This window comes from Camelus bactrianus, chromosome 1 (genome assembly GCF_048773025.1).
Source record: "Camelus bactrianus isolate YW-2024 breed Bactrian camel chromosome 1, ASM4877302v1, whole genome shotgun sequence".
NCBI lineage: Eukaryota > Metazoa > Chordata > Mammalia > Artiodactyla > Camelidae > Camelus > Camelus bactrianus.
The window spans coordinates 704,460-730,687 of NC_133539.1; the positions used below are offsets into that span (position 1 = coordinate 704,460).

Here is a 26,228-nt window from a genome sequence, read left to right on the forward strand (position 1 = left end):
GTCGTGACCAAGACCAGCGGTAAGGAGGGCAAGGCTGTTGTGGGCAGAGATCTTCCAGGTCAGGGGAGTGGGCATGGAGACGAGGATGGGTGAGCCTGGACCTCAGCCTCCAGAAGGATGCAGGACCAGTGGTGGGGACAGAGGGATCAGGGCAGAACCACTAGGAAGGATGCAGGTGTGTGTGGTACCGCAGGTGCCGGACCCACAGGCACAGGGCAGAGAGCTGAGGGCTGGCGGGAGAGCACAGACAGACAGACAGACAGACAGCGAGGACAGGAGGTGGCCAGGGCTGGCTGTGAGGGTGGCCCGGAGGGGCCTCGAGGTCACCATCAGCCCACATCTCAAGATGCACAAAACGTGCACAGGGCCACAGAGGTGCCAGGGGGTCACCTCCTCACCCTCGGGCCTTGAAGTCTTGGCTTCCTCGCAGGGGTTGGGGGGTGCGTTCCTTTGCCACAAAAGAAGTCTCTCCCCTACGCAGAGGCCTGGTCCATGGGGGTCAGAGCCTGCAGGCCAGCTGCTGCCTCCTGCTCTCCGCAGCCATGAGATGGGGCCTGCCAGGGACGTTGGGCTGGGCTCAGACGAGAGCAGGAAGCCCCAGAGAGTAGCAGCTGAGAGCCCAGCCCGGGGCCCACCCGAGCCCCTCCGTCTGCGCTGCCAGCCCTCTGCCAGCCCTCATCCTCAGGCCCGAGGGTGAGGAGGTGACCCCCCGGCACCTCTGTGGCCCTGTGCACATTTTGTGCATCTTGAGATGTGGGTTGATGGTGACCTCGAGGCCCTCTGGCCTCCCTGCTGGCCCGCGCTCAGTGCTGCTTCGACCACACTCGGAAACTCCCTCTGGCCGTGAACCCTGAGTCCAGAGGACTGCATAGGACCTGGGCCGGTTCACCCTCCGTGGAAAGCAACCTGGTGATGGGAGGAGGCACCCTGGGCCACGGAGACCAAGGTGCTCCCAGCCTCCCAGGCTCCCAACCCCAACGTCCCCTCGAGAGGCTGCTGGCCTCATCTCGCTGGAGCTTTTAAGTTACATGCTGAGGCACTTATTTTGTTTTAATTAAAACCCCAGTTTGAGAACAGTGTTGAGGAACGAAAGCAGAGAGCCCGGCTCCAGCCCCACAGCCCCAGCAGCCCCGCCGCTGCCTGCCCGGGCTCGTCCAGGACCCCCACCCCGGCCCCTCACATCACTGCCTCCCAGAGTCTCGCGGGGCACCTGTCGGAGGAGAAAGGTCATCACGCTTTCCACTGAAGGAGTCATTTTACTCATTTATTCAACAGCCATCGTTGTGACATGATGTGCACCCCGAGGGAAGCTGCAGGGGCGCTACGAGGCACTCACGGCCTTCCCGCCCGACAGCGGGTCCCCTTTGGGCCTGACTCCGTCCTGCACGTGCCCACCGTCCCTGCCGGTCCACGCCATCTGAGCGAGGTCGGCAGACGCACTCCTAGACCCCCAATACTTCAGAGTGGGTTTTCTAAAAGCAAGGACACCTGGTAGACAAAGTACAATGATCGAACCTAACCTAACCTTCACACCTAACTGGCCACCCACTCACCAGCCCCGCCACAGACACACCCGAACTGCATGAGCCCTCGAAGTTTACCTTCATAAAAATAGCAGCAGAGGGCACTCTAGAGCCGTGAAATTAGGAATGCTATTATTTTGTAACACCTCCCTTCTAAAAAGGTCAGGAAAACAAATTTCACGAGAAGTCAAATCCATACAAGACAAAAGAAAACAAGAAACAAAGTAATACCCCACCGACAACAAGCACACACCGTGCACCGTAGGGCCACGCTGACACAATGGAAAGACTCTAATCTAGTATCTTTAAACTGATTAAAGACATTAAGATAATGATGCAAGAGATGAAAACATATAAATCAGAATCAGAGAAACTCAAAAATTAAGTCACACAGTTCAGGAAAGAGTAGGGAATAAAAGAAAAATATGCCAAAAATCAAGATGAAATTAGAAGACACACAAGACTGAAGAAACACAACGAGGGGAAATGGATGAAGGTGAACCTTGTGGAAAGTCAGAAAGAAAATAAAGCAACGAGAGAGACTCAGGAAAGGCGAGGCCCAGGGAGGACGCGCCAAGACCAGACAGACAGGCACGGAGCGCAGAGAAGGCGGGAGGCGGGGCCCGGCACCTCTCCCAGCCGCAGCTCCGCAGAACTCTGCTGAGCCGACAAGCGTGTTTAGCACTGAACGCGCTGCTGGGTTCAGTCTGCCAGCGTGCTGTTTAGGGTTCGCACCTCTGACCCCAGAAGGTAAAGTGACCTGTAGACTATTTTAAGATTACCTGCATGATTTTTACATCATAGTGCTGCTGACCTCATAAAACGATTGGGGAACTCTGACTTCTTTCTATTCCCTAAAAGAGTCTGCATACCTTAAAAACTATATTTCCTTTGGGATGTGCTGGAAGGTGCCGATAGAGAACTAGCCACCGTGGCACGGGAGTGCAGACCCCCGAGCCCCGTCTCAGCCCTTTCCATGTTGATCCAGACTCTCCACGTCACGTCGAGGCAATTCTGTCAATTTCCATTTGTCTAGCAGATTATTCATCTCCTCCAGATTCCCCAGTTCCTTTGCGTGGGGCTGTAAATAGCCCCACATCTGTAGCTCCAGCTACTTCTGTTACCTGAGTTTTACATTTTCGCCTTTCCCCCCTTGAGCAAAGTTGTTTAAGTATTTTACAGTCCTTTGCCAGAAATTATTGCACCGACACCAAGTTTTCGTGTTCTGCTGTGTTCATCTCTGCCATCACCTTCATTCATTTTTCATACTGTGTCTTGAATCATTTTGTAAATCTTTCTCTATAGGGTTGTCCCACTTATTTTAAGTGTTTCCGGTTTTCCAGCATTTTCCCGAGAGTTGTTTGACGGCCTCGCCCATGTTTTGATGTGCCATGTTACCTCATTTTCATTACTTTTTATACAGTTTATGCTTTTTATGTAAAAGCATCCCCAAATCTCCAGGGATAAGTCTGGGTTACTTTCGGTTACATCTTGTGGTTGATTTCCATCTTTATCGTACTTAATGACTTCTACCGTTGAAAAATAAGATTTTCTTTAAAATCAAACACACAGTAAATATATCTGAGTGATCCTGGTGCATTTGAAAAAAAGAAAGGAAGGAGGGAAGGAAGGAAAGATGGAAAGTAGGAGAGCACATTCTGCATCTGTCACAGAGTTTGTTAAGAATGCTACTCAGATTCTTCACAAGCAAGAGAATTCTGTCGTCCTGATTTTTCAGTTAAAGTTTCCCATCAGGATGCTGCGTTTCCCTGTTTCCTGCCCGTAGAAGCTTTTCCTTCCTGTATAACTCTACGTGGAAGTCCACGAATGTCATGTCTTCTCAGAGGCGCGTGACCTACAAAACCAAGTGCCTTTGTCCCATTTAGTGCTTTTTATCTTTTCCTTGAAAACAAGGCTGCGAGGCTGCTGCCCTGTGGTTCGCGTTTGCTTAGTGTCCTTCCCATTAATGAGTTTTCTGTTTCTGTGTCATTCTGAAGACAATCCGAGTTTTGCCTCTTTATAGAGAAATTTCACATACATTTGAAGTAATCCCTACATGATGTGATGTCTTGCTTTACACATTTTCTTTGATTTCTAATTTTTTCCTTCTACTGTACCCTTTGATGACTTAATCAGACTTTCTTTGTTCCAGAGTTTTTCCTCTACATCTGAGGCTGCGCAATCTGTGCCTGTGACTGGTGGCTCCTTGTAATCAGTTAACGTGTTTAAATGCACATTTATGCACTACGGGCTCAAGCAGCATCTACATATCCCCCAGAAGAAGGAGCTGTCGTTCTCCCTCTCATCACTATGTCAATCGTATACGTAAGATTTTTTCAACTGTTACTTTAATTTGCACACCGAACACAGCAGCAATTACTCAGAGCCAGCGACACACTCTACTGGTGCTTCCCGCTGTCATCAGTGGACCTAGACACGCCCTCCTGTGCCAAAGGCTCTGTCTTCATTTCGCCGGAGTCTTCAGGGTGAGTCCTGTATTGTCTGAAAGCACCTGGCCTTTGCCCTTGGATTTGAATTCTGGCTGTGTCTCAAATTCCATGTTGGAATCATTTTTCCCCAAGCACTTGGAAGATATTGGTTCAGGTAATTCTAAAATATGCATTTGTCAGGAGGAATTTGTTATCAGCTGACATCCAGACCCCTGTCCCTCCTGCTGACCACTTCAGGGATTCTCTCGGGTCGCTTCCCAGCGTGGTCCCGGCTGTCATGGTTTCTCACCCCCCTTGCTCAACCTTCAACACCCGACACGCTCTGCGCTCTGAGAAGGTCCCTCCAGGGTGTGCACTGTCCCTCCAGCCCCTCTGCTCTGCGCTCTGAGAAGGTCCCTCCAGGGTGTGCACTGTCCCTCCAGCCCCTCTGCTCTGCTCTGAGAAGGTCCCTCCAGGGTGTGCACTGTCCCTCCAGCCCCTCTGCTCTGCTCTGAGAAGGTCCCTCCAGGGTGTGCACTGTCCCTCCAGCCCCTCTGCTCTGCTCTGAGAAGGTCCCTCCAGGGTGTGCACTGTCCCTCCAGCCCCTCTGCTCTGCTTCTCAGACCCCCCAACAGACAATGGTGCTCCTCAAACTTGCTTCGGTCTCACCCTTTTCTCTCACCCTCCCCACTTCTCTGTCCCTGAGACCTGCGTTCTGGAACAGCTCTGGGCCCCATAGGCCTGTGTTCTAGAATAATCCTTGGTTCATTTGTTCAATCAGATTCCGTCTTCATTTCTGGCTGCTCTGCAGTTTTAGCCATCCTGATTGCTTCGTTCTGGTCACTTTTCCCCATGGCCCTTGGTTGCTGCTTTTGAAGACCCAGTGTTAGGCCTGCTCCTCCCTCGCGGTGCTAACTCTGTGGTTGCACTCGGCACCTCTCCCTCCTGCTGTTCGGTTCTCCTCGAGTGCGGGACAGCTCTTGGCTCCGCCCCCAGTTCTGCTTTTGAGAACCCTGACTTGCCTGCCGGGGATCCTGGTTCTGAGCTGAGTGTCCAAATTCTCACACGTATCCACAGAAGCCTGTCTTGTGTGTCTTCTGCAGTATTGCAACTCCACAAGCATTATGTGAGTCTCTCTCTTAAAATTAACCAAAGGCCTGGTCCTCTGACGGCAGTCACTCCCGTCTCCTCGGACGTCGTGAATGTCCATCATGGCTGCTTTCTTAAAGCTTCCGTCTTTGGGGACCTTCTGGTACAGGTGACAGCAGATGAATGTTCTCAGGTAACCATCCTGTTCAATCGGCAGGAGACTGATTTGTGGACTGATCTGACTGTCTTTTTCTCCCCTATTTTGGGTTTCCTCCATAGCCAGCTGATAGAAAGACAAAAAAACACCCTCCTTAAGTTCCGATTGATAAATTAATCTCAACAGCCAGGGCCTGGGGCCCACGTGCGGCCTCCACTGTTTCCCAGTCTGGCCCGGGAAAGGTCCCCGCAGAGGTGCAGGTCCCTGGGCTTGGGGACAACTTGCCTGAGGGGAGGAGGGCGTGGCTCTGGAGCAGACAGCCGGAAACCCTCACCTCCTCGCTCCCAGGAGCAGAACCTAACCACGCAGCCACTCTGTATTTATTTAAGACTTACCCTGCAATTTCCCTGTTGTCTGTAATTACCCTGTGTCACCACACAACACTTGCCCTAGTTAATCGGGTGGCAGTTACCATGGAAACCAAGTATTGTTCTTTAACTTGAAAAGGCAGTTGTATTTTTAAATATTTTCTAAGTTGTATTCTGCTTTGATAGAGATTCGATCACAGCTGCTCCCACCTTGAAGAGAGTGTCATCAGCCCTGCCGTCTGCCATGTCCCCGGCCACGGCCCCTCCTCCAGGAAGCCTGCCAGTCCCTGCTCCTCTTCAGAGTCACCATCACCGCCCTCTCCACTGTGCTCTGCTCCCTCTGTCCTCACTTGCTGCCTCAGCTGTGCTCGGAAAAGCCACAGCCCTCCGTCTGCACACCTCTCCCAGGCAGCTGCACAGCACGAGGGCCACACAAGCCGCTTCCACTCCCCTACAGACAGCGAGCAGGCCACATGACACCAGCCCTCACGCTGCTCTTCCCGGCTCCGCCAGGCTCCCGGTCTCCCAAATATTCCTGCACAAATCTTACAAGCTATGAGAAGTTCAACTCTAAGTTAAACCATATGAAATTATCTTTGACTGTGTGTCAAAAACGGCTGAACACAGTTCATGAGGACAACATACATTTCACATCAACTTCTGTCTTCAAACTCCTGGTCCCCACCCTCAGCCTCCTGGGACAACCCACCATCTCAGCTCGTCCACCCCAAAGCCAACCAGTCGCCTGTCCCCCAACACAGAAACCAGGGCTGTTCCCGCTCATCAGTAACCCTCCCCCCGCGACCCCCAGCCCTTCCCCTCAGACCCTCCTCCCTCTGAGGCTCACTTGTCAAAGCCCCAGCTTCACTGCCCCTGCCTGGCCCCTGCTCCCTCTCCCACATACACCCACCACCGATGACCCACTGGAAGCCCAGCTCTCCCCCTCCCATGACAGTGAGATGGAGTCAGCCTGCCCACAAGGCTGTCCTCCAGCTCAGACCCCACCACGACATCCATTCCTGCCGGCCCACCCTTGCTTCTCTCCTCTCACTGTCGCCCCCTTGGTGGCACCCACGCTCCCTGCGTGAAACTGGCACAAGTCCACACCTCCAGTGGGCCCTCTCTCCTGGGTCCCAGTCCCACCTGTCCAGCTGTATCCTCTACAGCTGCCCGCATGTCCCTGTGTCTCACCTTTACATGTCCAAGGCCGGCCACTCCGACCCCAACTCGAGCGCTGGGGACATGCTGTCCTCCCCGCCCCTCAGCCTGGACCCCCGTCCGCACCCCTCCCAGCCCACTCCACCAGGACTGTGCCCGGCTCTGCCTCCAAAACACACAGCCCTCACCCCTCCTCGCATCACCTCCCACCTGGGCGCAGGTAAAACCTCCTAACTGGTCTCCACTTCCACCTGGGGTCCCCTCAGCATCTGTTCTCCACACAGAGAACCGAAATCTGCTCAGACCCCTCCTCACCCACTCACAGTGAAAGCTCCCACCAGGCCACCACACCTGCTCCTCACAGCTGCCCTGCACACGGTTCCAGCCACACTGGTCCCCGCTGCTCCCCAGCCTCCTCACCTGCGGCCCTCGCACCGGCTATTCCCTCTGCCCGGAGTGCTCCTCTCCATCCGTGACCACTCCCTCAGCTTTACTTGAATGTCACCTTCTCAGTGAGGAACGCTGACATTCCTGTTGATCACTGAGAACCCCTAAACACACACACATGCACACGCAAATGTGCACACACACACACACACGAGCAAACGCACACACGCATGCACTTGCACACATGCACATGAATATACACACACACGCACATGTACACATTCACGTACACACGCAGATGCACGAACAGGCACACGCACACACATGCACACACGCACCCCCTCGCTCCTGCTCTGCCTTCCCCTCTCTGAGCCCATCACCTGCGGACTCAGCGCGCCGTCTACCTCTGATGTGTCTCTGGGGACAGAGCCTGTCACTGTGTTGCTGGTGGATCTGACCCAGCCCAGAACCAGACCTGGCGCAGAGCACGGTTTGGTCTGTCTGCTAAGGGACTCTGTCGACTCTGGGATAGCGACCCTTCCGGCCTTATTTAACGTCATTCTTAAAGTCAGTTCTGATCCTGAAGCTGCTCATCGCCTCTGCTATGTTTCTAACGTGAAGAGACGCACCCACGGCCAGAAAAAGAGTTAACTTTCTGTGTGGACGAAGAGTGACAGTCGCCACACTCCAGACTGCTCTGCTGCAAGAAGGCCGTTCCTTCTCCTCCCACTAAAAATCACCCGGTTAGAGGAAACGAGCAGACAAGAAGCGGGTCTGCATCTGAGCGGCAGAGGACAGAAGCAGGTGGGGGCTCGGCCCCGTCGGGGGCCTTCTCCACGCACCCGGCGGCTGAGCGAGGTTAATGGGAGTCGGGGTGCAATTCAGGGTTAGGAACCTTCAAAGAAGTGTTCAAGCAGAGGGACAACCGGAAGTGAGGACTGGCCCGAGTCAGGTGGGAGCAGGGAGGGTGGAGCTCCAGGCTGAGGTGGGGCAACCGACAGGCGCTGAGGTTGGGCGCAGGCAGGGCACGGGTGGCAAGGCAGGCCGGGAGAGGCGGGGGCACAGGTGAGTCACTGTCGGAACAGGATGGGGCCGGGCAGGGAGATCACCAGCAGGGGTGGACGAGAGTACCTGGGACTGTCTGCTTCTCCCGGCCTGGGGACGCCTGTACTGCCAGCCCACCTGCTTCCCCCGAGGGTGAGGACGCTGGCCATCTACCAAAAAGCAAGGGAAAAGCGTCACGTTACCCGATGAACTCAGCACCACGAGGTCTCTCTCACTCGTGGGGTCCACAGAGCACCCTGTACACTGGAAACTCCTTTTGCATGCGTCAGCAATTGCTATCACAGAAATACATTTAAAAGAACCTGGCGACGCATTGGAAGAGTCAGAGGGGCCCTGTTACCTTGAGGGAGCGGAGCCTGGACGGCGGTTACCCACCTGGGAGGCTCCGTGACGGAACTCGGTGGAGCGGCAGGGAAATCCGTCCAAAAAGCTCAGGTGAAGCATCGAGGTCTCGCCGTTACCCTAACGACGCCTAATGAATTCTGTTCTAGGGATACAGGCTGGACTGTGAAACATGCCAGAGCTTTAAAGGGAGGAGGAACTAGCGGTCCCTAAGCCCTCTGTCGCTCCCGTGCACGTCCGTCTTCATTCTCCTACACACCCTGCGAGACCAGGAAGCAGGTGCCGCAGTCACTGCCTTACAGGGGAGGACTCGGCTGAAGAGGAAGCAGGCGTCAGGGCTGCAGGGCTGGCGATTCCTAGCAGGAAGATGCAGAGCGACTTGCTCGGAATCCATCCCGACGGGCTGCTGGCCCCTCTGGGACCTGCGCACACTCGTGGAGGAGCGGGAGGGGGCAGGTAAACGTGATGCTCATTGCTACTTACAGCATGTAAGTGACTGTATTCTGGGTCCCTTCTCTGGAGGAGCAGTAACGGTGCTGGAACTCTGCCATGTTCTCCAGAGTGGTGGGTGGGTCACATGTTTCAGGTTTCAATTATTAAGTAATATGTAATATTAACATACGATGAGTTTGACCTGGCCATGTGTGTAGAACTGTAACCAAACAGGACCCTGTGAGGCCTTCCCAGGACAGACCCTCCCTCATGTCCTCTGCCCACCTCTTGTCTGTAGAAAACCTTTAGTCTCCGAGGATTTCCTGAGCATCAAAGAATACGCTTAATCAGAGAAGTGAGAAAATGCAGAAACAAGAAAAGCCATCAAGCACGACAAGATAACAAGAGTTTAACCATCAGACAAAGTCAAGGACTTCGGTTCCTCCTCCAGCGCTAGAGATAACATTCTGAGCCATGACCTCCTTTGGGCTGTTCTGCAGCTACTGAAGCCCCGCCAGGTGGAGGAAGCTGACTGCACACTGCCCCCCGGCACGCAGACCCCAGACCAGCTGGACCCAGAAGGTGGATGATGCTGACTCCTGAGGACCTCACCACCCGCCAGTCAGAAGGGTGTCCACGAGCTGATCATGCACCACCCCACCCCCCATCCCGTCTTTAAAAACCTCCCCCTGAAAGCCTTCGGGAGTTCGGGCCTTTTGAGCACTAGCTGCCCATTCTCCTCGCTGGGCGCCTGCAATAAACACTGTGCTTTCCTCCACCACCACCCGGGATCGGTAGGTTGGCTTCACTGCACGGGGGCAAGCGGACCCGAGTTCGGTTCCATAGCAAATTCTTTTATTAACAGTAATTACTAAAACTCTTCTAGGTCTTAAGGGGTTTTCATAACTCTTCAAAACTATAGAGGGATAAATTAGGGATTGGGGATTAACAGACACACACAACTATCTGCAAAATAGATAAACAAGGACCTACTCTAGAGCACAGGGAACTATATTCAATTTCTTGTAGTAACATGTAATGGAAAAGAAAAAATATCTATGTATGTTTATGTATAACTGAATCACTTTGCTGTACACCCGAAACTAACATTGTAAATCAACTACACTTCAATAAAATTTTTTTTAAAACTATACTTAGATATAACGGGTAAAAATTTAAACAAACAGTGAAAAATAAGGCTCTCTCATACTCTTTCTGAGCCCACGGTTACTGTCAGCAGCCCCCGAGGCCCACCCACGGAGGTTCTGTTGCATGAGGAAGGAAAACGCTGTCTCGGTCCGCACCAGGTGTGGCCTTCTTTCCCATCAATACACCTGAGAACTCTGTGTGAATCTCTGTTTGAAGCCGTTTGAACTCACACTCAGAGGCACCTCGGCACGCAATGGGAAACACTGAACACTTTCAATTTCAGAGAAATTAACCAAAATCTTCCCCACACAGTGCTCTGCAGACTCGACCCCCTCAGATTCACGGGGCTCTTTCTCCGGCCACTGCCTGCACGATTCCCTCTCGGATGCTCTGATCTCTGACAAACTGAGAGACGGAAATGTCACCCCATCAGCTTCACTGTTTGAGGCTTTAAAACTGTGAACATCTTCGGTTGAGCTCTTCTCTTCTTTACGTCTCCTGACCATCTGTCCTTTGTGTGGGGGGGAAGGCCTGCTCGCAGCCTCTGTCCCCAGAGCAGAACGGGCGATGACTCACCGCGGATGACTCAGGAGTGACCACATTTACACCCCACCGCCCATAGCGAGTCCTTGTCTAGCTATTTCTGGCTCTTCTGCTGTTAGTCTCTGAGCAATGTTTCCAAATTCCTCCTCATTGAGGAGCAGGAAGCCTGCTGCTGGCAGCCCTCTGCCCCTCGGGGTGCTCACCCTCTCCCCCCAGCTGCTGTGAGTCCCGCTGCTGCCCCTGGAAGGTCTGCAACACGGGAGTCCTGCTCTCCACGCCCCGTGAGCACTGTGCATGAGGGTCTCCGCCAGCTTCTCTCTGACCCGCCACCCTCACCCTGTGGCACTCCAGGCGCTCGTTCCACTTCAAGGAGCTCTTCCACCGACGGCCCGTAAGCATCATCTTCCCCGGGTCCTCACATTTGAAAGTGGACTATTGAGAAATTTCTTTCTTTCCTAAAGCTTTTGTGCACTTTTCTACCCTTTTATCTAGCATGAAAATTGCTGTGGAAACATCTGGGGCCAGCCTGATAACTCTCCCTCACAAATATCGACACACATAGAAAAATGGGTGAAAGGAGAAAAGCACCTCATAAAAGAAGAGGTCCGAACGGCCAATCAGCACATGAAGAGGTACCCAGTCTCACAGTAATCAGAGATGCAAATTAAAACCCAAAATAGATGTAAATAAATACATGCTCCCACACTGCCTAAAATAAAACAGTCTGGCAACACCCTGCCAAGTGCTGGCAAGGATAAGGAGCAAGGAAACTTCTAAACACCTTCCAGTCACTCAGGCCAAAAGACTTGTCCACAAGCCCATCTTCTTATTTCTGAAAGTGAGCCATTAAGAAACAGTCTACAGAATCATAAACTCAGAGAATTTTAAAACTGGAAGAGATCTTTGAGCATGCATCAGTTAATCTGAACTTCTTATTTGGAGGTGCGAAGACAGAGGTCCAGAGAGAATAAAATCACCTATTCAAGGTTATTCGTGTTTATGTTCTTTTTTTTTAGATTCCACGTATGAGCGATCTCATATGGTATTTTTCTTTCTCTTTCTGGCTTACTTCACTTAGAATGACATTCTCCAGGGACATCCATGTTGCTGCAAATGGCGTAATGTTGTCATTTTTATGGCTGAATAGTATTCCATTGTATAAATACACCACACTTCTTTATCCAGTCATCTGTTGATGGACATTTAGGCTGTTTCCATGTCTTGGCTATTGTAAATAGTGCTGCTATGAACACTGGGGTGCAAGTGTCTTTTTGAAGTTGGGTTCCTTCTGGATATATGCTCAGGAGCGGGATTCCTGGGTCATATGGTAGGTCTATTCCTAGTCTTCTGAGGAATCTCCATACTGTTTTCCACAGTGGCTGTACCAAACTGCACTGGTCTGACTACTTTTACTCAGCATAATTCTTTTGCCAGTCCCAATGTCACTGTGTGATCATATACCAGTGTCACTGCGTATTCATTCATTGATGGATGGACGTTTCCAGTATTTTATTATTTTAGCTATTAAAGACAAATTTCTGCAATGTTCCTGTTCAGAGCTTTGTATGGACACATGCTTTCATCACTCCTGGGTAGACACCTAATAGTGGAATGGCTGGTGGACGTATATTGAATTAGCTTTTTGGCTTAATTGCCAAAATGCTTTCCAAAGTAAATGTGCTATCTTACATTCTCACAAGCAGTATGAGATGTTCTCCAACTTTGCCAATGCCCAGCATGTGGGGTCACACCAGGTGGTAGCTCACTGTGGACTGAATTTGCATATGCTAATGAGCAACGATGCTGGACTTCTGTTCATGTACTTATCTGCCATCCACATATTTTCTTTGGCGAAGTGGACTTCTGGTCACTTGTAATCAGATTGTTTTTTCCCTCAGCATTACATTCTAGGAGTCTCTTATACTTTCCAGATACGTGAAATTTGCAAATGTTTTCTCGCAGTCTGTGACTTGTCTTTCCATTCTCTTAACAATGTCTTTTGGAGAGCAGAAAATTTTGAAAATGTTTCACTTAATTCCAAGTTAGGAACTTGTTTATGGAAATGCTTTTAATGTCGTAACTAAGAAAACTTTGCCTAACGCGATGTCACAAAAAATATCTCACGTATTGTCCTTGACGTCTCATAGTGTTGAATTTTAGACTTCTGATCTACTTTAATTTTTATACATGATGGGAGATACGAATCAAAGGTCTTTTTTCTTGCATCTAAATGTATAATTATTCCAGCACCATGTTTTCGAAAAAACTAGCCCTTTTCCCACTAAATTGTGCCTTAGCACTGTTGTTGAAAACTAACTGACCACCCCTGTGTAAGTCTATTTCTGAACTCTCTGTTCCAATCCACTGATCTGCTTGTCTGTCTTAACACCAATATCACATTGTCTTGATTACTGTAGCTTATAATAAACCATGAAACCAAGTAATAAGTCATCAAATTTCTACCAAAACACCAGTTGGAATTCTACTTGAGAGTCCGCTGAATCCATGGACCAACTTGCGGAGAGTTAACATCTTAACTATACTGAGTCTTCGGAACCATGAGCGGCGGTGTATCTCTCCACTCAACAATTCCTTTCAGTAATGTTTTGCTATTGAAAATAGCACTTTTTCCATTTCTAATCATTTGTTGACAGAATAGAGAAATACAGCTGATTTTCGTACCCTGTATCCTGTCACCTCACTGAGCTCAGTTCTTCCTGAAGCCCCTTTTCGATGCTGTAGGGTGTCTTACACAGACAGACATGCTGGCTGAGAGTACAGATCGTTTTACTTCTTTCCACTTTCAACGCCTTTTATTTCTCAGTGAACTTGCTAGAACCTCTGGAAAGTATTTAGCAGGAGAGGTGAGAGCACGTGTCCTTGCTGCACTCTTGCCTGTGGGGATGCCCAGGGTCTCGCTGTGACGACCACAGTGCCAGCTCTGGCTCTGTCACAGATGTCCTTCATTGGAAGCATCCCTGATACTAGTGTCCTGAAAGGTTTTATCCAGAATGGGTGTTGAATGTTATCAAACACTTGTACCGCATATACTGAGAGGACACTGTTTTTTGCTTTTAGTCTGTTAATATGATGAGTTATGTCAATTAATTTTAGAATGCAAAAGGTACTCTGAATTTCTGGAATAAACCTCAATTACTTTTACAATACGCCGCATTCAATTTGCTAAAATTTTGTCCATGTATGTTCACAAGGAATTTTTGCCTCCAGCTTTCTTCTCTTCTAATGCCTTTGCCTGGTTTTGTAATAGACAAGAACAAATCTGACTCCATATGAGATCTGTTCCTTTGGCTTTAACCGTGTGTCCTGTTTTCTGCGCTTAGTCTTGCTAGCTCTGCACTCACATAAAGATAACAAGTTTCAGAACAGAGAATAACATTTGTTTTGTTGGAGGTTTTGCAGGAGCACCATGACCTGACCCACATGGACAGCTGCAAGAACAAAGAATTCCTACACCAAAAAGTCTGCAACAACCAACCACACCCGCTCCTCTGTTTCTGTATAAAAGGAGCCTGTATTCTGACGTGGGGAGGATGGTTCTCCAAGGCATTAGTCTGCCATCCTCTCGGTCTGCCGGCTTTCCAAATAAAGTTGCTGTTCCTTGCCCCAACAACTTGTCTCCCGATTTATTGGTCTGTCATGTGGTGAGCAGAACGAGTTTGGACTTGGTAACAGTTTAACAATCAGGGTAATACTGGACTCAGAATGATTTAGGATCATTCTGATGATCATAGAAGGAATCAGAATGATCCTTCTATTCCCTCCTTTTCGATCTTCTGGAAGAGAAAGCACACTTAGCACTATGTCTTCCTTAAATATTTGATAAAGTGCACTAGTAAAGCCGTTTGGGCCTGGGGCTTTTCCTGGGCAGAGGTTTACAATAAAAATTTAATTTTTAAATACATATAGGAGAATTCGGGTAAATAGCCTCTACTTGAGTTGGCTTTGGTATTGTCTTTCAAAAAATGTGTACATTTCATCTAAGTAATTTAATGTGTTGGCATACAGCTGATCACGGTATATCCACTTTTTCCTGCGTCTGGCCAGAGGTTTATCAAGTTTATTGATTTTCATAAAGAACCGCCATTTGCTTTCACTGATTTTCTCTATTGTTGTTTCTGGCTTATGCTCCATTAATTTCTGTTTTGATTCTTACTATTTCCCTTATTCGGCTTACTTTAATTTGATGTTCTTCTGGTTCTTTAAGGGGATAGCTGAAGACGCTAACTTGAGACTATTCATTACTGGTCAGTCTTCAGTCCTTGAAGTTTCCTTTAAGCACTGCTTTAGCTGCTCCCCAAATATCTGGATATGTTGTGTCCTCATCCCCAGGCACTCATTTCTGTGGGGGTCTCTTCTTGACACAGGGGTTGTTTAGAAGTGTGCTGTCTAACGCACAGGTATTTGAGGATTTCCAGACCCCGTCCTATTACTGATTTCTCAAGGGCTTCCGCCGCGGTCAGAGAGCACACGTGGTGTGATCTGAAGTCACTCGGACGTATGTCACAGCTCAGACCGGCTCCGCCACAGATGTTCTGCGCGCACTTCAGCTGCGAGCCTGCTGGTAATTAAACCCTCTTCCCAACGACGCCACCCTCATCGCTCCATCTCCTGCACAGCTGGTCCCAGATAAGAAGCTTAGAGGGAGAGGGGGCGTTTTGAACTCCCAGGGGCTCGCCTCTATGAGGTGAAGTTAGCAGAGGACCCCTGCTCTGTCTTCAGCAGCAACTTCTGGGAAAACAGAGACGAGGAAGCACAAGGTTTTCAGGGCATGGGTGATGGGTGTCAGACAAAAGCGGAAATTCACTGGGAAAACTGTGTATCCCAAAGGAATGTAAGGGAAAATATGATCTTCTCCATATCTAGAAAAAAATAAGAAAATCAGGTCATTTTGGCCTAGAGGAAGGCTTGGTTGCTCCAGTATCTAGGGCTTGCATCTGTCTTGATTTAGCTAATATTTGGAAACTAATGCAGATCTTAAAAAAAAAAACCAAAAAACAAAAAACCCATTCCTTAACCAAAAGTGTCCAAGCCTGCTACGAAGCCAAGGGAAGGGTAGGACGGGGATTTGGGGGCAACCTGCCCAGGTCTCCGGTCTGGTGAGAATGCCTGTCTGATGGATTAAACACACTGAACTCGCTCCTGTGCTAAACAGGACTGGCTGTGCTCAACTGTACTGGCCTATTTTATCCTCAAATATAAAAACTAAATTCAAATATATATTTTCCAGAGGACATGAATATAGCTGAATCTGCCATCTAAAATATATCTCCTGTGATTCCAGGACCTCGGAACTGAATGCAATCTGGAGCGTCCCCTGGGCCCCCCGACACTTGGCCATGCTCCTATATCATTTCTGGTGGGGGGGCCATCCACCCGGCCCCTGGGGCCCAGCTGACAGAGCCTCTCAGGATCTGCTGCTGAGATCCCCGCAGAGCTTTCCCTCCTGAGCCCACCCTGGAACCCTCAGCCCCCACCCCGGGTTCTGGGGATGCCACATGCAGCCCCAGAGACACATCTGTGACACAGCTCCCCAGTCTCAGGCCTGCCCCCCCCACCCTCCGTGCCACACTCTCCAGGGTCAGGGCCACAAGCTCAGGGCTCGTGGACAAGAAGGCGTCATGGGACCTGGTGGGGCAGCCTCTCCTGGCTGCAGCGGGGCCGGGGTGCTGCACCACAGTGCTGTTCTCACAGCCTCACTGCCCAGTGACACTGCACCACCCCGGCTTGGGACAATACGCGGCTCAGGACGTGCGCACACCTGCCGCGCTCCCGCCACCCGCTAGCCTCCACGGTGAGTCACAGGCAGCCCAGCTCTCGGCGTCTTTACTGAACACCCGCCCCGCCGTGTGCTTCAAATAAAAGCCAGTGAGGTCACTGAACACGTCGCCTGGGGGACCCTGTGTGGAATGACTGGTTAGCCCGTCCACCTGGCCTCAAACGGGATCATCTGCTGAGCATGAACATGGGAAAAGCGAGATGTTACGAAAGCCAAAGCATGGTTCCAGACAACGAGAGCAGCAACGCAGAGCCCAGCTGAACACGAGGGGGGACCGGGTCCGGGGGAGGCTGTGGCCAGCCACACCATTCACTCCCACTCCCAGATTCCTAATGAGACCAGCAAAGAAATCAGGACAACAAACACTCAGGGCCACACTCGTGGAGGCCCTTCTGCCAGCTCTCAGGTGACAGCATGGGGGCTGGAATTCCGAGGCCCCTCTGAAGTCCTTCCAGAAACAGTGTGGGCATGGAGGCCAGGGCGAGGAGACACTGGCCTCAGAGAAATGCGGGGCCAGGGAGCTTCCCCCGACAGCCTATGGACTGCTGGCTCCCAAATTCATGTGAGGCCCAGCCGAAGGGACTGTCACCCAGCTCAAAGTCCAAGGACCTAAGAGAGGACCCCGGCGACAGAGGAGGGGCTTGCAGAACATGACCACACACTCTGGGGCGCAGGTAAGGCAGGACTGACTGATGTCCCCTTCAGGCACAAGCAAACAGAGACACAGAAGGCATGGAAAACATTCTGCCATGCAAAGAAAACACAAAGGCCCAGCAGGAGGGAGAGGATGAACACATGCTCAGAGTCGTGTGGAAAAGGAAACACAAGGGGTTTCAGTCAGCAGCCCGCCATGTGCTTTCAGAGAGAACGAACACAAAACTGATGGAACAAGAGATTTAAGGAGTGCACGGCGGCCTTCTAAAAGCAAGGACAGCAAGAGCACTGAGAAGCAACGTTCTGATAGAACGTCAAGTGCTTTAGATGAGGTCTGGGCAATCTGCACAAGAGTGTCGGGCTCCGGGGCCTGAAGGAGACCCTGCAGCCGGGGGCGGGGCGGGCAGCGCCAGGCCCACCTGCACGCCCCTCGGGCACTAGCGTCTTCCAGCATTTTCAAGAAGCTGCTGAAATCATCCAAATGCCAGTTCCTTCTCTGGTGATGCAGATACAACAGTCGCCCCGGCAGGAGGTTACAGGATTCGAGTGACCAGCCCACGGGGAGCGAGGGCTCCCTGGAGGGCTCCCAGTCAGCCCTGCACACAGGGAGCAGGTGCTCCAGGCACAGGCGTGGGAGGGCCGGCCCCCACCCGAGGAGCAGGTGGAACACCTCCCCACTGGATTTAGATCTCAGACTAAAGGCAGGAGCGCCCCGGGGGAGAGCATCTCACAGGCCCGGGACCCACAGGGCCCCAAGAAGGAGGGTGGAGACCGCAGGCCCGCAGGACCTTACCCAGAGCCGGGTGCCGCTGCGGCCCCTCTGCCGAACAGCCCACAACATCTGCCCTCTGCGGGTTTGCGCTCACGGGCCAGGGCGCAGCGGTGGCCCCAGACGTCTGTCTACACCGGCAGGAAGAGGGGCCACGTCTGGCTCAGGGCCTCCGGGTGCACTGCCACCGGCTCCTATCCGCTGGGCAAGCGATGAAAGTTCCCAGGAGGTAAAGCTCCCAGCTTCCCAGGCAATGTGTGCATTAAATAGGAGTGTTCTGAGCCACCTTCACTGCTTCCTTTGCTGAACAAATTTAAATCTCCACAACTTAGGAAGAAAAGGCACGTTGATATCTTTCACTAAATCAAGTTGAATTACCAGGAAACTATCACACAAGAAGGTGATAATGATATGCCAGAAAATGTGAATGAATCTCCCTTCAAATGTACCTGCTTTGCCCCATCGGAATCCATGACTCTGCCCCACAGTCTGATGCTAAGTAACAAGAACCCTGCTAATGACTGTCACCGCGAAACTGAACCGCCTTCAGCAACTTGCTGTAAGTAAAAGCGAAGTCAGTAACCACATTCCAAACGTGAAGGCTCCCGCCACAGAGGTCTCCATCGGGGTGAGGCGCTCTGCTGCGGAACAGGAGCAGAACGGGCCGGGGGACAGGTGAGAGCAATGGCCGGGGACAGGCCGCTGGCCGCAGGGCTCGGCCAGGGCCATGGCCCGGGGGTTTCCCCCTGAACACGGTGAGAAGGCAGTTCCACCAGCATGGGTGCCGGGAGCAGCCCAACAGACAGAAGCTGGCACGTCCTGGCAAGGACACTGGCCGTGGCTCTGGCCAGCCTGGGGAGCAGCAGGGACCAGAGAGCACAGGCACCTCCTCAAACAGTCACACAAAGCCCCAAACCCTGACAGCTCATCTGTGCTCCCTGGGGCTCCGCTCACCCTCAACCCTCGGAGGGCCCTTCCCTCCTCCCGCCCCGACAGCCCTCCTCCCCGAGCCCCTTCAGTGCCCGTGTCACTGCTCCACTTGCGGGGGCCTGGCCGGGGACTGACCGTGTCCAGGGCAGGAGCAGGGGCCTGGCCAGGTCCTCCATACAGTGAGCCAACGCAGACCTGCCTCTGTCACCCGAGCACGTTCCTCTGGGTCCTTCATTTACTAAAATGGGGCCAAGAGGGTGCCCCCCAGGGAGGCAGAGTGGTGCGGCTGCCGTGGAAAATGGGCTGGCAGTTCCTCCATAAAGGGACATGTAACAACCACGTGACCCGCCAAGTCCACTCTTAGGAAACGTCCCAAAGAAGTGACAACTGGCGTTCAAACAAAAACTGGTACAAGAGTATTCACGGCAGCACCACGCACACGCGAACGGCAGGGAAAGGCCACGTGTCCACGACAGAGAAGGGGAAGCATATCTGGTCCATCCACATGATGGGACACTCTTCACCTGTAGGAACGAAGTTCTGGAACCCACTACCATGTGGAAAACCCCCAGAAGTGCGAAGGGAAAGAGCCAGACACAGAGTCCACACGCTGCAGGGCCTGCTCATATGCAGCGTCTAGAACAGGCAAGCGGGCCGCAGGCACGGGGGGGGGGGGGCGGGCTAGGCTGGGGGCGCCTGCCTCATAAGGCCGGGGCTGTATTTTGGGGTGATGACCACGTCTGGAAACCAGACGGACATGGTGGCTGCACAACATTGTCATGTGCTCAGTGCCACTGAACTGTACGTTTTTAAATGGTTATTTTTATATTATGTAAATTATGTCTCAAAAAGAAAAAGGAGAAAAATGACCACCTGAGAGCTGCTTTTAGGGTCAGAAGAGAGGACTGTGTGTGTGCGCACTGCATTGCGTGTACAAGCGTGAATGTGTGCACGTGCGTGTGAGTGCGCAGACGATAGATGACGGGTAGGCAGGTGGACGTGTGTTTATACATTTGCACACCTGCCTGACGCGCAGCAGTGGGAACTCCGCTTTTTCTGGTTGATTGCGTGGCGGCCTTCCCATGTGGTTAAAAAAAAGAAGCCCCAGCTCGAAACAATCCCCAAGGTCATGAGCCCTGAGGCCTGAAGGGCAGAGAGGCTCCCTCTGGTTGGCAGCGCCCTGGCAACAGCCCAGCCTTCAGGGTATAAAGAGGCAGCTGCCCGTCCCTCTGGCCTTTCCGACGACCAGCAAGTGGTCTGGGACCACGGGGCCTGCACCCAGGGCAGCTCCGGTCACTCTCCCACAATGCACACACCCAAAACATGGTGTCCTGGTCACCTCGGGCAGCCGTGACTCCACCACAGACGGGGCGGCTTTAAGGACAGACACTGTCTCTCCCTGTTCTGGAGGCTGAACTTCCGGGCCCAGGGCACTGGCGTGGTGGGTCCCCAGGGAGGCCCCGTCCTCATGCTGGGGAAAGTGCTGGGTTCTCCTGCTGGTCTCATAAGGCCACACCCTGAGGATCTCATTCAACCCTAATGACCTCTCCAAAGGCCAGTCTCCAGAGGCAGTCACACAGAAACCTGGAGGGACACCAGGCAACCTCCCGCACAGAGTGCGACTTCTGAGGAGGAGAGAACTGAGTCTATGAGCCGTTAGTGACTCCAGTGGCCTGACCCTGCGCCCTGGGGGCAGCTAGAGGCCCTGCGCCTCTGCGGTGACCTCCAACGGCGGGGGGGGGGGGGGGGGGCGGCGGCTGTGTCAGGACCGCGAGGAGCAGGGAATGGGGTAAAGTCCCTTAAAGGTGCCCTTGGCATTTCCACACTTAAAAGGCAAACTAGCCTCTGCCCAACAACGTTCCCCATGACCTGTTTCTCAGCAGAGTCTCCTCGAGGCCCCCTGCAGCGCCCAGCTGAAAACATTACTCTTGGCACAGTGACCAGACTGAACACCGCCAAGCCTTCCCCACTCAGGGCTGCGAGGGAGGAGAATCGCCTGCCCTGATTCAGGACTGATGACTTGCTTCATTTTCTCTGACCCTTAAGCATCATCCTGGTCACTCTGGAGAAGGTCAGTGTCCCCCAGGGAGTCCCCACGATGCCCGGCTGAAGCGGTGTCTGGGCTGGAGGCGAGGGAGCCCCTGGTGACCAGCCCTGAAGTGGGAGTCCCTGGGGCCCTGGGATGGCAGACACCGAGAAGCCTCCCCGAGCCCAGGGCCTCTTCAGAGCCTGTGGCTGGCATACAGCTCCTCCATGCAGGTGCTGACTTGGGTTTAACCTGAGCATTTCCCTCTGTTCATCTCTGTTGTTCTAATATTTTAAGCTGTTGTTTCTACCAACTTCATTTCAGGAACATCATTTTTCTAAAACAAAACATCTGATCACAACTGATCCCGGCTTTACACCCGCCAAGGGCTCACGCTAACCCAAGGACCCGGCTGCCGCTGCTGGAAGGGTCTGCTGGGCCCCAGTCTGGCTCCCCGGCCCTCCCCGACAGCACCCCAGCCACCCTGCAGTGGTCACCGATGTGCAGTCACCTGCCCATGGAGGCCATTGGCTCACACTGCTCGTCCACCTGGAGCACAAACGCCTGGCCGCAAGGGCAGCCACCTCCAGCTTGACAGGGTCCCACAGCAGCCCAGACCCCAGCAAGATGGGCTGGCATCAGACTTGGCCTTGAAGACAGAGGGGTAATTAAGATGGTCCCCCGTAGAGGGGAGGCATAGGCTGCTCCCAGATGTGGCAGAACGCCCCGGGGCAAGGGCCCCTCTGGATCGGGGCGGGGTAGATGTGCCTGCATCTGTATGCAGGCGTGTGTGCGTGAGGGACACGCGTGGATTCCCACACACGTTCCTGTCTCACTTTACATACAAGATACCAACACACACACCTCCAGCTGGCATCTGGAAACTTGTCTAAAGCTCTAATGCTCATCAACTCACTAAATGCACATAAAATTTGCACACTAAATATTTCCCTTAATTTTTCTTTAGAAAAGGAATCTTAGGAGCTGCCAAGGTTGCCCTGGCTGTGGGAGTAGCAGCCCCTGTATGCTCGCACCAGCCCCTGCAGAGGCACTGCCATGTCGGGAACTCTGGGCACCAGGAGGGCGCCCCCAGGTCAAGGTCACTCAGGAGACACGGGGTGAAGCTGGGATTCAACCTGAGGGAACTGGTCCAAGGTCAACTGTGAATCAGATGGGAGCTACTCCGCTCACCTCGGCAGCAATGCCTGGATAATCTCAACACTCGTCTCGACCCACAGCCTGGGCCGAGTGCCAAAACCCGGGCAGTTAAGTTTGTTTTCTACGTCTGTGAGTCTATTTCTGTTTTGTAAATAAGTCCATTTGTGTCATTTTTTTAGATTCCACATATAAGTGATGTCATATGGTATTTGTCTTTCTCTGTCTGATTCACTTCACTTAGTAGAAAACAAACTTCTGGTTACCAAAGGGGAAAGGCAGGGAGGGATAAATTGGGATTTGGGATTAGCAAATACAAACTACTATATGTAAAATAGATAAACAACAAGGTCTTACTGTACAGCACAGAGAACTATATTCAATAGCTTGTAATAAGCTCTAATGTAGAAGAATATATATGTATGACTGAATTACTATGCTGTACACCAGAAACTAACAGCACACTGTAAATCAACTATACTTCAATTTTAAAAAAAGAAAGAACTGAATGAAGGAACAAAACAAAAACCAAAACAAAAAACCCTGCGCCGGCCTGGTGGACGCAGGCACACAGCGGGGCCCACAGAGCCCCCAGCGCTTCCAGGAAGGTAGGGTCGCCCCCATGTTCCCCCCACAAAGGGTCACTCTCCTTGAACTACCCAGACCCCACAGGGGCTCAGGAGAGGCTGGTGGGTTCTCCCGGGAGCCCCTCCTGTGCAGACACGGCCTGGAGGGAGGGGAGGAGCAGCACTGAAGACCTACCTTATGGGCCAGGGTCTGGGCCAGCATCCACCTGCTGCCTGGCTGCTCCCCACAGCCCGGGGGCGGGCAGGCGACCCTCAGCACGGAGAGACCAAGCAGCACCCGCCCCCAGGGAGGCCGACCCATAGAGGTGCAGGGAGCTGGGCGAGGGTGCAGGAGAGGCATGCGGGGCGGCACAGGCACCGCCAGCCTCACCCACCCCCGGGGACAGGTCGGGCCCTCCAGAGCCATCTCCCCTGGACTCGGCCTGAGGCATCTCTCCGGCTGCAAGGCAGGCCGAGAAGCAGCAGGAGGAAGGGCCTAGCCCAGCCCAAGTCCTTGGCCTCCTCGGGGAGCGGCCAGACAGGTCAGTGCCAGCCCTCTGTGCCCATGTCCCCGCAGTTCCCCGGATGGGGCTCTCCTCTCAAGGAGAGCGCGAGTGGGCCTGACCCCCTGCACCCCGACCCTGCCTTGTAGGACAGCCACAGGCCCCTCACCCCCAGCCCTGTCCCCAGCGCTGCGGCCCTGGCCTGGCCTCCGCCTGCTCCCGTGAAGCTCACGGCAGTCTCCACGCTCATGGATATCATTCAGCCAACGCAGAACGCTGAGTCCACCCCCTCAAGGAAAGCGGCAAACAGACACGGATGCTGTAAAGCTCACTTTCATGTTCGATGACTTTGTTTAAATTAAAAGCATGAAATCACCCTTGGGTGGCGGACCCGACCGCCCCCACGGGCACTAACCTCAGCTGCCTGCCCCTCCCAGAACACTCCCGGAGGCTCCTGTCTGCCAGCAGGTCCGTGATCGCGTCCACGTCCACGTCCACAGAGGCGGCCCCGTGAACGCCCCGCCTCCCCTGAAGCTGGGCTTCGGAGAGGGCCCTTGGCAACGAGGTGAACTGGAGCAGGGGCGGGGCTGGGGCCCCGCGGCCCACACGCAGGGCGCGTCTAGGAGGCAGCCGGCAGTTGCCGCTGCAGCACAGCCCTGTGTGCGGACGTGTCCCACGGACGCCGTGATCTCAGCGAGAGAGAAAGCGACGCGGAGGGGAGGCTTAGAGCTAGTGCCACAGCACTACAGCTGTTTTCCTGCAGCTATTCCAACAATGAAAGCCACATACAGTATTAGACACATTATATGATCAGAAGCTAAACTAATCAGTTGTTTGATGCAGAAAATTTAAACAAGCCTAATGAGCAAATCCTGAGCAAGGCAGGGCCAGACCAAAGTGGCCCAGTGACCAGACCAAGGCTCCCAGGAGCACGACGACCGGGGAGAAGGAGCGCGTGTCCTCGGGAGGCTCCGCGGGGAGAACAAGCGGTGGTTGGACAGACGTGTCTCGTGCGTGCAGAGCTGGTCACCTCCAGCCATCCCGGAAACGCAGGCCACACCTCTAGGGCCCACAGCGCCAAAGAAGTGTCCAAGGTCAAGTGTCCGCATGGGCCCCACCTGGTCACATGTCCGCATCTGGGACCCTTCCACTCCTCGTCTGACAGGCATGTGGCCAAACGGTCCCTGCAGTGAATTCTGCCTCCTCCTACCCACTCGTCCTCCGAATACGCTCTGCAGAGAGAGTCGGGGGGGACACAAGGGCAGACACGCAGGAGACTGGCGACCCCACGTGCAGACAGGCCTCCACGTCGGCTCTCCCGCCGCTGCACCGGCGTCACAGCGCGAACACCAAGCCGGCTTCACTCAGGCCCCAGGAGGGGATCGGAGCACAGCCGGCACCGAAGGAACAAGGAATCAATAAATTATCATCCAATATGTCATCCAAGCCAGAAACAGGGAAATGCGATCTCACTCGACGACGAGCGCTGCAGGACGTGCCCTAGATAACAGAGGCGCCCTGGCCATTTGTATCTTTCCTCCAGCCGAGCGGCGGGTGACAGGGGGAGGACGTCACGCCCGCTGCAGCGCTGTCTGCCCAAGAGGGGCCTGACTTGGAAACTCCTAAGAACGCCGTGTCAGACTCAACAATAAGTTAGATGCATACTGTTTTTTAAATTAAATTACAAAAGCCTGTAACAAAGGACAAGACAATGAAAACCACCACAAACATCAAAAGACGCAGAAAAGCCCAGGCTCATGCCAGCGTGTTGGAGGTCTGCGGCGGGTCCACACGAGGGCGGCCCAGAGGCGGGCCCACGGGGCCACTTTGTGCTGCAGGCCGCAGGGCCACTGGAGAAAGTCCTCAAGGAGAGAGCGGTGGTTTCAGATATGCCCACAGGCCCTGGGGTTGTCCTCCCTGAAAAAGGTGGAGAATAATTCCCCTCCCTTAAGAGTGGCCTGTACTTCATAAGACACTGTAAAGCTACAGTGGGGCAGAAGGGACACCGTGACATCCAAGACAAGGATATAAAAGCACGTGATCCTCCTGACTCCCCCTCTTGGATCACTGGCTTCGGGAGAAGGAACTGCAGGCCAGAAAGACACTCCGCCGCCCTCAGGGGAGGCCTCCCGCCTAGGGCTGCACGGGGAGACAGCTCGGAAGCAGCTCCTCCAGCTCCAGGCCGGCACCTGCGCCTCAGGAGGGACCCGGAGCCAGAAGCACAGCCACGCCGCCCTCAGTAAGTCCTAACCCACAAGGGCTCCGAGACAACACGGATTTGTTGTTCGAAGCCTCTGGGCCGTGGGCCGGGTGGTTGCACAGCGTAGGAAACCATACGGAGAGAAGGCGAGGAGGGGCCTCTGTGGAGAGATGCATGCAAAGAGGAGCAGAGATGAAAGAAACACAAGCCTGTGTCAGGAACACAAGCGGCCTCCACGGCGTCAGCTAGAGACCCAGGTACACCGCCGTGCTGCCGGGGCAGCGGCCTGGGCCACGGTGTCTGTTCCAGGACAGGCTGACGGGGGCCGAGCAGGGCGGGCAGTCACCGCACCCTCAAGGCACGGGACAAGCCACCCCAGGAGGCCACACTGGCCACACCCCCCTCAACTTTCTCCCAGAGACGCCAGAGGCAGGCATCAAAATGCAAAACCTCACAGCCAACAAGGAGACAACTGAAAGAAAACCAATGTGATGAGAGACCCCAGACCCAAAATAAGAGTGTTCATCTGAGAAGTCACGAAGCCAACAATAAGCAGTCATTTACCTATCCGGGCAACGGTCACGATGTCCCACACGTGAGAGAGAAACAAGGAGACACCCAGACGGGGAAAACGTTGTCAAAATGAAAACCTAAAAACCCTGGGACACACACTGTGTAAAGGGGCACAGCTTGAGTGGAATAGAAAGTCGGAGGATGAAGTCAAGGACCTCTCCAGAAAGCAGAGTGAAAGGAAAAAGAGAACGTAAGAGCAATACGAAGAAGAGGCCCTTCACTTCCAGAAGGAGGGGACACAGAGGGCCCAAACACTAGCACTCTGCTTAGATTCGGAAAATCCAAGGACGAGGTCGGAGCTCTAAAGCTTCAACGCGGCGACACCAAATGCTAAGACAGTGAGTGACAGTTCTTTCAGTGCAGCTCTTTAAAGCATGTAGCCCATTAGTATTTAGAGAAATTCTGGTACATCT

The 26,228-nt window shown here is 53.1% G+C and overlaps 1 protein-coding gene and 1 long non-coding RNA gene across 10 annotated transcripts in view; one reads left to right on the forward strand and one right to left on the reverse strand.

The window, feature by feature from the left end:
* Window positions 1-26,228, reverse strand: part of PCBP3 (poly(rC) binding protein 3) — a 184,819-nt gene that overhangs the window by 72,874 nt on the left and 85,717 nt on the right. The gene's annotated exons all lie outside the window — the stretch shown is intronic.
* LOC123611735 (uncharacterized) lies at window positions 10,805-11,632 on the forward strand. Its single transcript, XR_006718815.2, has 2 exons — window positions 10,805-11,033; window positions 11,135-11,632. It is a non-coding gene; the product is annotated as an uncharacterized LOC123611735 (long non-coding RNA).